The sequence below is a fragment of the Salmo salar genome, chromosome ssa17, assembly GCF_905237065.1.
Source record: "Salmo salar chromosome ssa17, Ssal_v3.1, whole genome shotgun sequence".
Classification (NCBI taxonomy): Eukaryota; Metazoa; Chordata; class Actinopteri; order Salmoniformes; family Salmonidae; genus Salmo; species Salmo salar.
Genome location: NC_059458.1, coordinates 47,356,098 through 47,369,821, shown reverse-complemented (window position 1 = coordinate 47,369,821; position 13,724 = coordinate 47,356,098).

Here is a 13,724-nt window from a genome sequence, read left to right as displayed (position 1 = left end):
AACCTCTTGGGGCTAGGTGGGACGCTAGCGTGCCACCCGTGGTGCACTCCATCAACAGCAGGTGCATTTCAAGAGCGGCAAATTTGAATCCAAATAAATGTCAAAATTCAAATTTTTCAAAAATACAACTATGTTACACCATTTGAAAGATAAACATCTCCTTAATCTAACCACGTTTTACGATTTCAAAAAGGTTTTACGGCGAAAGCATAAATTTTGAGTATGTTAGGACAGTACATTTACAAGAGTTGTGTGTAATGTTTTGTCAAGTCAAAGACAGGGTCACCAAAACCATAAAACCAGCTAAAATGATGCACTAACCTTTTACAATCTCCATCAGATGACACTCCTAGGACATTATGTTAGACAATGCATGCATTTTTAGTTCTATCAAGTTCATATTTATATACAAAAACAGCGTTTTACTATGGCATTGATGTTGAGGAAATCGTTTCCCTCCAATAACCGGCAGTCAAGTCAGCGTCAGAAATTAAATAATTAAAATTAGAAAACATTGGTAAAATATTATATTGTCATTTAAAGAATTATAGATTTACATCTCTTGAACGCAATCAACTTGCCAGATTTAAAAATAACCTTACTGGGAAATCACACTTTGCAATAATCTGAGCACTGCGCCCGGAAAAATACGCGTTGCGATACAGACTAGACGTCATGTTGGGGAGATCTAAAATCGAAAATACTATGTAAATAATCCATTACCTTTGATTCTCTTCATCAGATGTCACTTCCAGGTATCACAGGTCCATAACGAATGTAGTTTTGTTCAAAAAAGCTCATCATTTATGTCCAAAAATCTCCGTCTCGTTAGCACATGATGTAAGCCAGCCGGACTTCTCGTCATGAACGAGGGGAAAAAATATATTTCCGTTCGTTCAAACATGTCAAACGTTGTATAGCATAAATCATTAGGGCCTTTTTTAACCAGAACATGAATAATATTCAAGGTGGACGAATGCATACTCTTTTATAACGTATTGGAACGAGGGTACCCAACATGAAGTAGCGCCAGGTGTCTAATGGGACATCACCGTTCCATGGCTCTTGTTCGGTCAGATCTCCCTCCAGAAGACTCAAAACACTTTGTAAAGGCTGGTGACATCTAGTGGAAGCAATAGGAAGTGCCAAAATATTCCTAAACCCCTGTGTTTTTCAATGGGATAGGTTTAAAGTCAATACAACACATCAGGTATCCACTTCCTGTCAGAAAATGTCTCAGGGTTTTGCCTGCCAAATGAGTTCTGTTATACTCACAGACACCATTCAAACAGTTTTGGAAACTTTAGAGTGTTTTCTATCCATATATAATAAGTATATGCATATTCTAGTTACTGGGTAGGATTAGTAACCAGATTAAATCGGGTACATTTTTTTTATCCAGACGTGCAAATGCTGCCCCCTAGACCCAACAGGTTAACCTGTTGGGGATAGGGGGCAGTATTTGCACGGCCGGATAAAAAACGTACCCGATTTAATCTGGTTACTACTCCTGCCCAGTAACTAGAATATGCATATAATTATTGGCTTTGGATAGAAAACACCCTAAAGTTTCTAAAAAGTTTGCTAGTTCTGAACGTCACATGCTAATGTAAAAAGCTGTTTTTTGATATAAATATGAACTTGATTGAACAAATCATGCATGTATTGTATAACATAATGTCCTAGGGTTGTCATCTGATAAAGATCATCAAAGGTTAGTGCTGCATTTAGCTTGGTTTGGGTTTATGTGACATTATATGCTAGCTTGAAAAATGGGTGTCTGATTATTTCTGTCTGGGTATTCTGCTGACATAATCTAATGTTTTGCTTTCGTTGTAAAGCCTTTTTGAAATCGGACAGTGTGGTTAGATTAATGAGAGTCTTGTCTTTAAAATGTAAAATGTAAAATAGTCATATGTTTGAGAAATTGAAGTATTAGCATTTCTAAGGTATTTGAATAATGCACCACGGGATTCAACTGGCTGTTGAGTAGGTGGGACGATTTCGTCCCGCCGACCCTAGAGAGGTTAAGTTTCAGCTTTGCAACCATACTCCCACCGGAACCCAAAGACTTTGGTTTCCCGGACGCTGCCCGGCGGGTCATGGGAATAACGCAGCCGGATCGTTAGTTTATGGCATCGTTTATGGTTGGAACTATGACGGTATCTGATCGTCTTCGAACCTCCGACTTTCGTTCTTGATTAATGAAAACATTCTTGGCAAATGCTTTCGCTTTCGTCCGTCTTGCGCCGGTCCAAGAATTTCACCTCTAGCGGCACAATACGAATGCCCCCGGCCTTCCCTCTTAATCATGGCCCCAGTTCAGAAGAAAAACCCACAAAATAGAACCGGAGTCCTATTCCATTATTCCTAGCTGCGGTATTCAGGCGACCGGGCCTGCTTTGAACACTCTAATTATTTCAAAGTAAACGCTTCGGACCCAGCGGGACACTCAGTTAAGAGCATCGAGGGGGCGCCGAGAGGCAGGGGCTGGGACAGGCGGTAGCTCAGCTCGCGGCGGACCGCCAGCTCGATTCCGAGATCCAACTACAAGCTTTTTAACTGCAGCAACTTTAAGATACGCTATTGGAGCTAGAATTACCGCGGCTGCTGGCACCAGACTTTCCCTCCAATGGATCCTCGTTAAAGGATTTAAAGTGTACTCATTCCAATTACAGAGCCTCGAAAGAGTCCTGTATTGTTATTTTTCGTCACTACCTCCCCGAGTCGGGAGTGGGTAATTTGCGCGCCTGCTGCCTTCCTTGGATGTGGTAGCCGTTTCTCAGGCTCCCTCTCCGGAATCGAACCCTGATTCCCCGTTACCCGTGGTCACCATGGTAGGCACAGAAAGTACCATCGAAAGTTGATAGGTCAGACATTCGAATGAGACGTCACCGCCACAAAGGGCGCGCGATCGGCTCGAGGTTATCTAGAGTCACCAAAGTGGCCGGGGCAACCGAGATTGGCCCGCATGGGTTTTCGGTCTGATAAATGTACGCATCCCCGGAGGTCAGCGCTCATCTGCATGTATTAGCTCTAGAATTTCCACAGTTATCCAAGTAACGTTGGAGCGATCAAAGGAACCATAACTGATTTAATGAGCCATTCGCAGTTTCACTGTACCGGCCGTGTGTACTTAGACTTGCATGGCTTAATCTTTGAGACAAGCATATGCTACTGGCAGGATCAACCAGGTAGCCACTCACAACATAGAGGTTGTACCCGGGCACACTAAGCGGAGAACAGCCAGGGACCACTCCTATCCTGTGAGGGGAGGAGGCCCTAGGTCAATCCACCGTGTGCCCAGCGGGAGGCCCTGAACTGCCCGTGGCCGGAGCCACAGGTGCCGGGGCACCACTCAACAGGTATCTTGTCTTAGCTGGAGGGTTTATTCGGAACGCCATCAACGTGGATAAAAGACAGGGTTTGAGAAATACATGTGTTTCTGGCGCCGGTACGGCATGGGTGAACGTCATCCGCAGGCATCGCTACCTGGGTACTCCACTCCCCGAACCGGAACACCAATGTAGGGCCACTGAGACAGACGGGTCGGCTAGATCTCGCACGAACGGAGCGCGGCTGAAGCTTGTCATCAAGGCGGGGATAACCGTCTCCGACCGGGGCTCCCCCGATAGAGGCAATTCCACGTGGGGCGGGAGTAACCGTCCGTCTGAACACCGACCAAAGGCCGGCCGACAGGGGCCCTCCCAGGTGGAAATAGAATGCAAATCGGTCAGAAGATGTAAAACAGGCTCGACAACAGAGGACAACCATGGATACGCAACGTGTGGCAAGCTGGGACAAGAACCATGGTCATGGAGGACCCATAGAGCACCATCCTGCGGGCCCAACTCAATGAGGTACAGCATGAGGGAATTATATAGCTTTTTAAAAAATACTCTGAAAATTCTCCAAAAATCTCTGAAAATCGGCTATGCTTCACTTCTCAGAAATTGCACTATGTTTTATTTTTGAGTTACCAGGACCATTTATTAAAAAAGGTTTTAAATACTTTTAAAGGCCATCACCACCCCCATTACACATGTTTCAGCACCCCACTGCGGTCCCATGTCAGTGGGATAAAGAATGAGTGTTTTATGGATGTTTTAAGGTACGGTGGGGACGTGTCCGTAGCATGTGCACCTGGTATTATTTTGGGTTACCAGGTCTAAATTTTAAAAACGGTTTTAAATACTTTTAAAGGGTATACAGACCTACATACCCACCCTGAGAGCACCCTACTACGGGCCCAAGTCAATGGGGGCCGGCCTGGCTGATTTATGGAAGTTTAAAAAAATTATCAGAAAAAAGACTAAGTCCAAAAATCTCTGAAAATCGGCTATGTTTCACTTCTCAGAAATTGCACTATGTTTTATTTTTGGGTTACCAGGACCATTTAAAAAAAACGGTTTTAAATACTTTTAACCTCTCTGGGCTAGGCGGGACGAATTCGTCCCACCTACGTAACAGCCAGTTGAATCCTGTGGCGCGATTTTCAAAACCTTTGAAATGCTATTACTTAAATTTCTCAAACATATGACTATTTTACAGCTATTTAAAGACAAGACTCTCGTTAATCTAACCACACTGTCCGATTTCAAAAAGGCTTTACAACGAAAGCGAAAACATTGGATTATGTCAGCAGAGTACCCAGACAGAAATAATCAGACACCCATTTTTCAAGCTAGCATATAATGTCACATAAACCCAAACCAAGCTAAATGCAGCACTAACCTTTGATGATCTTCATCAGATGACACACCTAGGACATTATGTTATACAATACATGCATGTTTTGTTCAATCAAGTTCATATTTATATCAAAAACCAGCTTTTTACATTAGCATGTGACGTTCAGAACTAGCATACCCCCCGCAAACTTCCGGCGAATTTACTAACAATTTACTAAATTACTCACGATAAACGTTCACAAAAAGCATAACAATTATTTTAAGAATTATAGATACATTACTCCTCTATGCACTCGATATGTCCGATTTTAAAATAGCTTTTCGGTGAAAGCACATTTTGCAATATTCTAAGTAGATAGCCTGGCATCACAGGGCTAGCTATTTAGACACCCACCAAGTTTAGCCTTCACCAAAGTCAGGTTTACTATTAGAAAAGTTTGATTACCTTTCCTGTTCTTCGTCAGAATGCACTCCCAGGACTTCTACTTCAATAACAAATGTTGGTATGGTCCAAAATAATCCATAGTTATGTTCCAACAGCGACGTTTTGTTCGTGCGTTCTAGACACTATCCCAATGGTAAATAACGGTCGTGCGCACGGTGCATTTCGTGACAAAAGATTTCTAAATATTTCATTACCGTACTTCGAAGCATGTCAACCGCTATTTAAAATCAATTTTTATGCCATTTTTCTCATAAAAAAGCGATAATATTCCGACCGGGAATCTGCAATTAGGTAAACAGCCGAAGGAAAATATATCACTGGGTCGAATCGGGCACGCGCCTAATTCCATTGTCCTCTGATGGGCCACTTGGCAAAGGCGATTATGTGTTTCAGCCTGAGGCTGCCTCGTCATCGTTCAGGTTTTTCCCGGGCTCTGAGAGCCTATTGGAGCAGTAGGAAGTGTCACGTTACAGCTAAGATCCTGACTCTTCAATAAACAGAAGCAAGAACAACAACACCTTGTCAGACAGGCCACTTCCTGCATGAAACCTTCTCAGGTTTTTGCCTGCCAAATGAGTTCTGTTATACTCACAGACACCATTCAAACAGTTTTAGAAACTTTAGGGTGTTTTCTATCCAAAGCCAATAATTATATGCATATTCTAGTTACTGGGCAGGAGTAGTAACCAGATTAAATCGGGTACGTTTTTTATCCGGATGTGAAAATACTGCCCCCTAGCCCAAAGAAGTTAAAGGCCATCACCACCTCCCTGCACACCGCGGGAGCACCCCACGTTGATCCCAAGTCAGTGGGATGAAGAATGAGTGTTTTATGGATGTTTTAAGGTACGGTGGGGACGTGTCCGTAGGATATGCACCTGGTTTTATTTTGGGTTACCAGGTCGAAATTTTAAAAACGGTTTTAAATACTTTTAAAGGGTATACATACCTACATACCCACCCTGAGAGCACCCTACTACGGGCCCAAGTCAATGGGGGCCGGCCTGGCTGATTTATGGAAGTTTAAAAAAATTCTCTGAAAAATGACTGAGCACCTCGTCCCTGCAGCGTTTGTGGAATTTTGCCCTGTGTGTTGCCTGGCTCTGCCGCGAATCCCTGTCCATCTTTGCCAAGCAGAGTAACACCTTTCGAATTCCACTGGCTTTAGCCTGCAGACCTTTTGGCCGGAACTGAATAAGATAATTCAAGAAACTTCGAACATCGGCTCGGTACATTTTTAACGTGGATGGTGCCAAACAACGGTCTTCACATTGACCATACCACTCAGACACACGTCTGTAGTTATCCAGAGAACACAGTCCTTCATCGGCCTTGCCCTCTGACATATAGCGGAGGAATTGTCGTACTCGGGATAGACTGGTGTGACTATTGTCAATTCGTTTAACTGAAGGGTTTTTACCCATAGCAAAGTGTTCATATTCAGTCAAAATTCCATTCCTCCAACCTTCAATTCTGGACGACACACCGCCGCCTTCATCACTCTCGCTCTCCGTGGAAGTCACCACGATGCAGCCTTGCTCCCTCGGTTCCGAGCATGGTTCACCACCGATCTGACTGGTTGACTGCACCGGCGCAGTCGCCGCCGCCTGCTCACTCTCGTCCCACAGCTGCTGATCCACCACCGTGGACTGCTCACCCTCGTCTACCAGCTGCTGCTCCACGGACAACTCACTTTCAATACACTGCAAATACCCCAGGGTTCTCCCAGGGCTCCAGCCGCGGTGCAACACGGTTGTTAGGCTGCATACACTGCCATGATTCGGGCTGCTGTCTCTCAGTTGAATGCCGGCTAGATTGCATAGCACGCTTCCATTCTATAGTAGCAGGCTTAAGTGCATGGACAGACTTGAAATGTCGGTCTATCCACACGATATTCCGCTTGGAACAAAGCCCACAATCACGTCTTAGTCTGCTGTTCATAGCTTCTCTCTCCTGCCTTCCTGCGTGCGTGTATGTCTCTTTGTTTGCTCCACCAAACAACAACCTAACCCTAACCCTGACCCTGACCCTAACCCCTGACCCTAACCCTAACCCTCTAACCCTAACCCTGACCCTGACCCTAACCCTAACCCCTAACCCTAACCCTAACCCTAACCACAACCCTAACCCCAACTCTAACTCTACCCCTAACCACAACCCTAACCCTAACCACAACCCTAACCCTAACCACAACCCTAACCCTAACCCCAACCCTAACCCTAACTCTACCCCTAACCACAACCCTAATCCTAACCCTAACCCCCAGACTTTCCCTAGAAACCCCATTCCCACATTGGGTACGGGGCCGGAACCCAAGAGGCTACCAATCATCAGTACCTATTCACACATAAACCAACGCATACACTCAAGACTGAAAAGCGCATTTTCTAACACACAACATGCCTTCCCCCCACTACAACCATTCCGACCGATCTCAGCATACAGGAGGAACCCCAATCTGAAGGATCTCCTAGTCAATGCAACATTTTCAAACAGGCCCTCTCCCCCAGTACCCACTGAAAGCCACTACTACAGACAACTGACAAACATACACAACCCATACGCACACACCGGTAGCCAAATCACACAACTGATGAACATAAACAGCACTAACATAGTTTATGCAATCACCTGTGCATTATGCAAAAAAATCTATGTGGGGGAAACTGGATCGACAATTCTAACACATCTCAAAAACATCTATATACAATCACCAATAATAAACTGTCCACACATTTAGTTACACACTTCCAAACACACCATATTATACACCTCAATATCACTGGGCTAGAAACGGTCTCTACCTGGACCATAGCCCAGAGAAAGGCCGCAGAATCCAAGTGGATAGCCAACCTTAGATCTCTGGCTCCACTTGGATTAAATGGCAAAATATAAGTAGGGAAACTATTCATACATTTCACATATTCACAAACACAACCCTCCCAATAAACACCAGACTGGAAACAATAACAGAGATCACAATAGGCCAGTGCAACACAGGGTAAAAAACCACCAAAAAACAGAATTTATCATAACCCTAACCCTAAACCTAACCCTAACCCTAACCTGATGAAGCTGAGTAAGGCAGAAACGCGTCGTGGCTGGGATACCTCTAGATCCGTTGTGTAGCTGTAAGGAAGGCAGGATCTCCTTTTGGCTACTTATTTTACTTTGTACTTTTCTCTCCCCTTACTTTGAGTTTTACACAGGGACACGCAGCATGGAAAATCCACGACATAGCTGGGACTCTAAAGTCCACCTTTTACCTCAAACGGTACCACGAAACAGGCCCAGAAATTTCGACGGGGCAGAAAGATTAATTTAAGCCCTCTACATCTTTTAAGAGGAGACGCATAGAGGGGCCGGCCGAAAAAAGTTTCGACCGGTAACCGAGTCTCACTGCGGATACGTCGCCTCCATTACGTACATAGCCATATTTCCAGGCTACAACACACCTAGAAACCCATCCCACACCGGATGAATCTTACCCCTACCTGGACCAATATTTTTACCAACACCACCTAAGGAAAAATATTTCCCCAACAAAACGAAACCTTTCCAAGAAAGCGGCAAACCCCCACCATACCCGGGGACCCAGAGACCCGGCCATACCCCAACCAGGGTGGCACAGGGAGGGCTCCTTTTGGGGAAACAAACCCTCCTAACCTACCCCCACATCATACCCTGAAAAGGGCGATTGAGGGAGAGGAGCAGAGGTAGAGTGTTAAGGTGGCCTCTGAACTTTCATTTCCATCACATACCCAGATCAGGGTGGTATGGAATGAAAATCAGCAGGAGCAGGTTACAACTCCCCAACCATCTACTTCCATATACTCTTCAAAGTCAACAAAATTATAACAATCATTATGACCTACAACTCATCAAGCTGCCGGGTGGCAACCAAAATTAAGAAGAGGCTACTCTCATAGCAACTACTTCCTCTCCACACACCCATCCTGACCTTCAAAAATAAATACCAACCTGAGAGATTCCTAGGTACGCAGCCATTTCCAAAGCTCTCACAACGAACCAAAGAATCTCACCGGGTGACAAATATTTCACCAACTTACGGAGACTGATGAGACTGAGCAATCCCATTACAACACCCCAACATCATCAAAAAATTGGATGGAAGAAAGAAAAAAAAGACCTCCCCAGTTGGCAACAGGACCCCACAGCAAATGTAGGCAGCCACCTCTAAAGCTCCGACAAGAAACCAAAGAATCTCACCGGGACCTACAGGCCTAGGAGGGTCCTCCTAAAAATTCCTAAACAACAAAGGCTCCGGGAAACACACTACACCTACAGAACCCATACTCCACACCTCATAAAAAAGAAAGGGGGTCATTAGGACCATAACAACAGATCTGTAAATAGCCAGAGTTACCGTGACCACGGACTCTCAAAAAGTATAGTTCTTATTGATCACTTGGATCTTTATAAAAACAATTAATTTATATATATATATAATTACTTTTTTCAGTCTCTCTACTTGGGGTTACCATGACCATGGACCCCTGGATAAATAGGATAATATAAATATTAACCTAAAAACATCCTCTCACCAACCTACCATCTTCAGAAAACATTTTAAACTTCTTTTTGGATATACCCACCTACACCCCCAACGGACGAGAAGTATTTTTTCTCCAACAACTCTGGGGACCCCGACCTTGGGGACTCCCCCGCAGCGATTGCTCTTCTAAGCAAAATAGGCCCTTCCACTCCCCGAAGGAAATCGCAGGGTAAAGTGGATAGACTGGACTCCTTCGGGACCTCTCCGAGATCCGTTGTGCAGACCGACAGGCCAACAATCTCAACCCCGCCAAATGAGGGCTTACGTACCGCGCTGGACGACGATTGGATTGGTAGTATGTCCAGTAGCGCGTGTTTACTTCGTGTGGGTAGAGTTCTTTTAAGTTAAGGTAAAATGGTGCTTTGGGAGGTGGGCGGTGCCGCTGGAATTATCCCCGGGCTGGGAGATCCCTGGGGTGCCCAGATTATGTCTGGCGGAGCGTTTCATCCCACAGAACAATTTTTCACTGGGGGAGACCTCGCCCCGCCGTACTCAGCCTGGACAACCGAAACACTTTTTGACCTTTCTGACTACGATAAAATTCACTGTCTAGGGATGACATACCACTGGTACACTACGATCCTGGAAGGGAGTAGCCCAATTGGTCACTGCCACCCGAACCACCGGATGACCCAGGACTACACTTGGGGCTGATGCACGACAACTGGGAGGTTTCCTCCTAGAGGGTTTCTTTGTCTGCTGAAACTCACAAGTATGACAGACTGACATGGCTGGTATGGAAACATGGCAACCAATCCGAGAAACCGGACCCTCATACAGTACGCGACTATGGGGTTTTGCCTGATCCTTAACCTACCATGTATCTACAAGGACGCTGGACGGAACTCCAAGGGCGGATGCATGACAACCGTAAAGAGGGCTTGCCCTTTGGGTTTTTGTCTGCTCAAACCATTGGAAGTTCAATGACTTACCACTCGACAGGGACACATGGCAACCAACTGAGGGCCGGACCTACATAAGGTACGCAACTCGAGGGCCTTTGCCTGATCCTACGCCGAGTATACCCAAACAGACCAGCTGGATTTGACTAGACATGGGTTGATTGGGAGTTAGGATCCTGGAAGGGAATAACTCTTAATTATACCAATGATTGAAAACATCCAGGACAAAAAGACAGACGGACACGGAAGTAAATACATAGACAACGTGGAGAAAAAAAGAAGGATCAGATCGGGAGTAACTCCTAGGTTGAACTATGCTTTCCACTTCCGTTGACAAACAGACCTTGAAAAGACTCACCTAAACTAACCCTAACCTTAACCCTTACCCTAACCCTAAACCTAACACTTAACCTAACCCTAACCTTAACCCTAACCCTAACCCTAACCACTCTAACCACTCTAACCCTAAACCTAACCTTAACCCTAACCTTAACCACTCTAACCCCTACCCTAACCTTAACCCTAACCTTAACCATCCCTTAACCCGACGGACGGACGGTTCTAAGCCCAACCAACGCAACCCAGGGCACTTCTACAAGTGGGCAACCATGGGGTCTACAACTTTGGCCGGGTGCGCCCGGACCCCTCTGGCCAGCGCGTCAATGCTGTGGAGTGCACCCATTCTCTTTCCCCCCCTTTGGCTTCCACGTGTCAGAGATGGAAGTGGATCAACCGACTCAAAACTAGAAACCGCACCCATTCCCTTTCCCCCCCTTCGGCTTCCACGTGTCAGAGATGGAAGTGGATCAACCGACTCAAAACTAGAACCCTAACCCTAACCCCTAACCCTAACCCCCCTAACCCTAACCCTTCCTGGTCACCTGTACTAACCCGTCCTGGTCACCTGTACTAACCCGTCCTGGTCACCTGTATGAACCCGTCCTGGTCACCTGTACTAACCCTTCCTGGTCACCTTTCCAAACCGTCCTGGTCAGCTGTACTAACCCATCCTGGTCACCTGTACTAACCCATCCTGGTCACCTGTACTAACCCGTCCTGGTCACCTGTACTACCTATATACACATTACTAGTGACCCATGACCCCAACATATAGTCCCTCTAGTATACAAAACAAGTAAAAAATAACCCTTGACAGACAACATACACATAACACATAAACAGGCCAAAATGGCTCCATCAAAGCAAATAGAGCTTCTCTGAGTTCTCTCTCAGAACCAACGAAGTTAGTCCCATGATCAGATCTTACGTGTTGTACTGTCCTCTTCTGCACATAAATCTTCTTATGGCGTTGACACACGAGTCCATGTTAATAAGAGAGTAAGCAATTCCAATGTGTATTGTTCTAGTGGACAGTAAATATCACTCCATATCTTGAACCTTTCCTCTTCATCTTCTGATATCTGTAGGACCAAAGTAATCCACACCTACAATGATAAATGTTGGGATGTCAGGGAAGATCCTTTCAAGTAGCATATCGGCCATCTTCTGCTCACCAATCTGGCCTCTTTGCCTTCTGCTCACCAATCTGGCCTCTCTGCCTTCTGCTCACCAATCTGGCCTCTTTGCCTTCTGCTCACCAATCTGGCCTCTCTGCCTTCTGCTCACCAATCTGGCCTCTCTGCCTTCTGCTCACCAATCTGGCCTCTTTGCCTTCTGCTCACCAATCTGGCCTCTTTGCCTTCTGCTCACCAATCTGGCCTCTCTGCCTTCTGCTCACCAATCTGGCCTCTTTGCCTTCTGCTCACCAATCTGGCCTCTTTGCCTTCTGCTCACCAATCTGGCCTCTCTGCCTTCTGCTCACCAATCTGGCCTCTATGCCTTCTGCTCACCAATCTGGCCTCTTTGCCTTCTGCTCACCAATCTGGCCTCTTTGCCTTCTGCTCACAACACTCTGAGATGATGTTTCTTGCTGCAGAGTTTACATTGATGATCCAATACCTTTGACGGACAAGTGAGAGCATGTGATTCCTTCCACCATGTCCTGTTTGTTGATGTGGTGGAGGATGAGTGTAGATATGTGAAGGTCTTTGGAGAGAATGACAGGGTGCTTGGCTTCTTCAGGCATAGCTGCCTTACACAGCCGTCCTCCCACTCTGAGAACTCCATCTACCAACACTGGATCCAACTTAAAAGTGCTACTACCGTTCTTGACTGTAGGTGGCGTCCTTGTCAAAGTCAAGATCTCTGGAAACCTTTGTCTTTGGGTGAAGCGAATGATTGCCTCCTCTGCATTCAACAGTTCGCCCAGACTTACAGCTTGACCACTGCATGTTGTCTTGTAGGATGGAATCTTGTCTTTCACCATCTGGTTCTGTGAGCGTGTGTGTTTGCTGGTGAGATTGAGATTTAACTGGATTTCTTTCTTTCCTGTACCAGTGACGGAACACGTTTCACCTTCAGGAACTTCATGGTCTAATGGTTATGACAACAGGCATGAAACAAGACAAAGCGCGCCAGGTATGACCAACCAGAGACCACAACATTTACAAGTTTCTCACCACTGAACTGACATATAATAATATAAATATGTAATGCTGTAGTCTCAGCCATTCCCACTGTATGTTGTCAAAGAGCGATCTGGGTAAGAAATCTGTATGACGTCTTTAACCTGAGGTAGGTCCTCTCCCCCTGCTCCACTCTGCCACCTAACAGTTCAATAAAATCACAAGCGACAAACATTTAGATTTAGTTTTCCCATTTTATTTAAGTCGAAGTGCAACTGTTTAGTGCAATTGTAACGTCACATTTGTTGTGGGCTGAGAAACATTGTCCTGACATACAGTACCAGTCAAAAGTTTGGACACACCTACTCATTCAAGGATTTTTCTTTATTTTTAATATTTTCTACATTGTAGAATAATAGTGAAGACATCAGAACTATGAAATAAGACATATGGAATCATGTAGTAACCAACAAAATGTTAAACAGATCAAAATATATTTCATATTTGAGATTCTTCAAAGTAGCCACCCGTTGCCTTGATGACAGCTTTGCACACTGTTGGCATTCTCTCAACTGGCTTCACCTGGAATGCTTTCCCACCAGTCTTGAAGGAGTTCACACATATGCTGAGCACTTTGTGGAATTT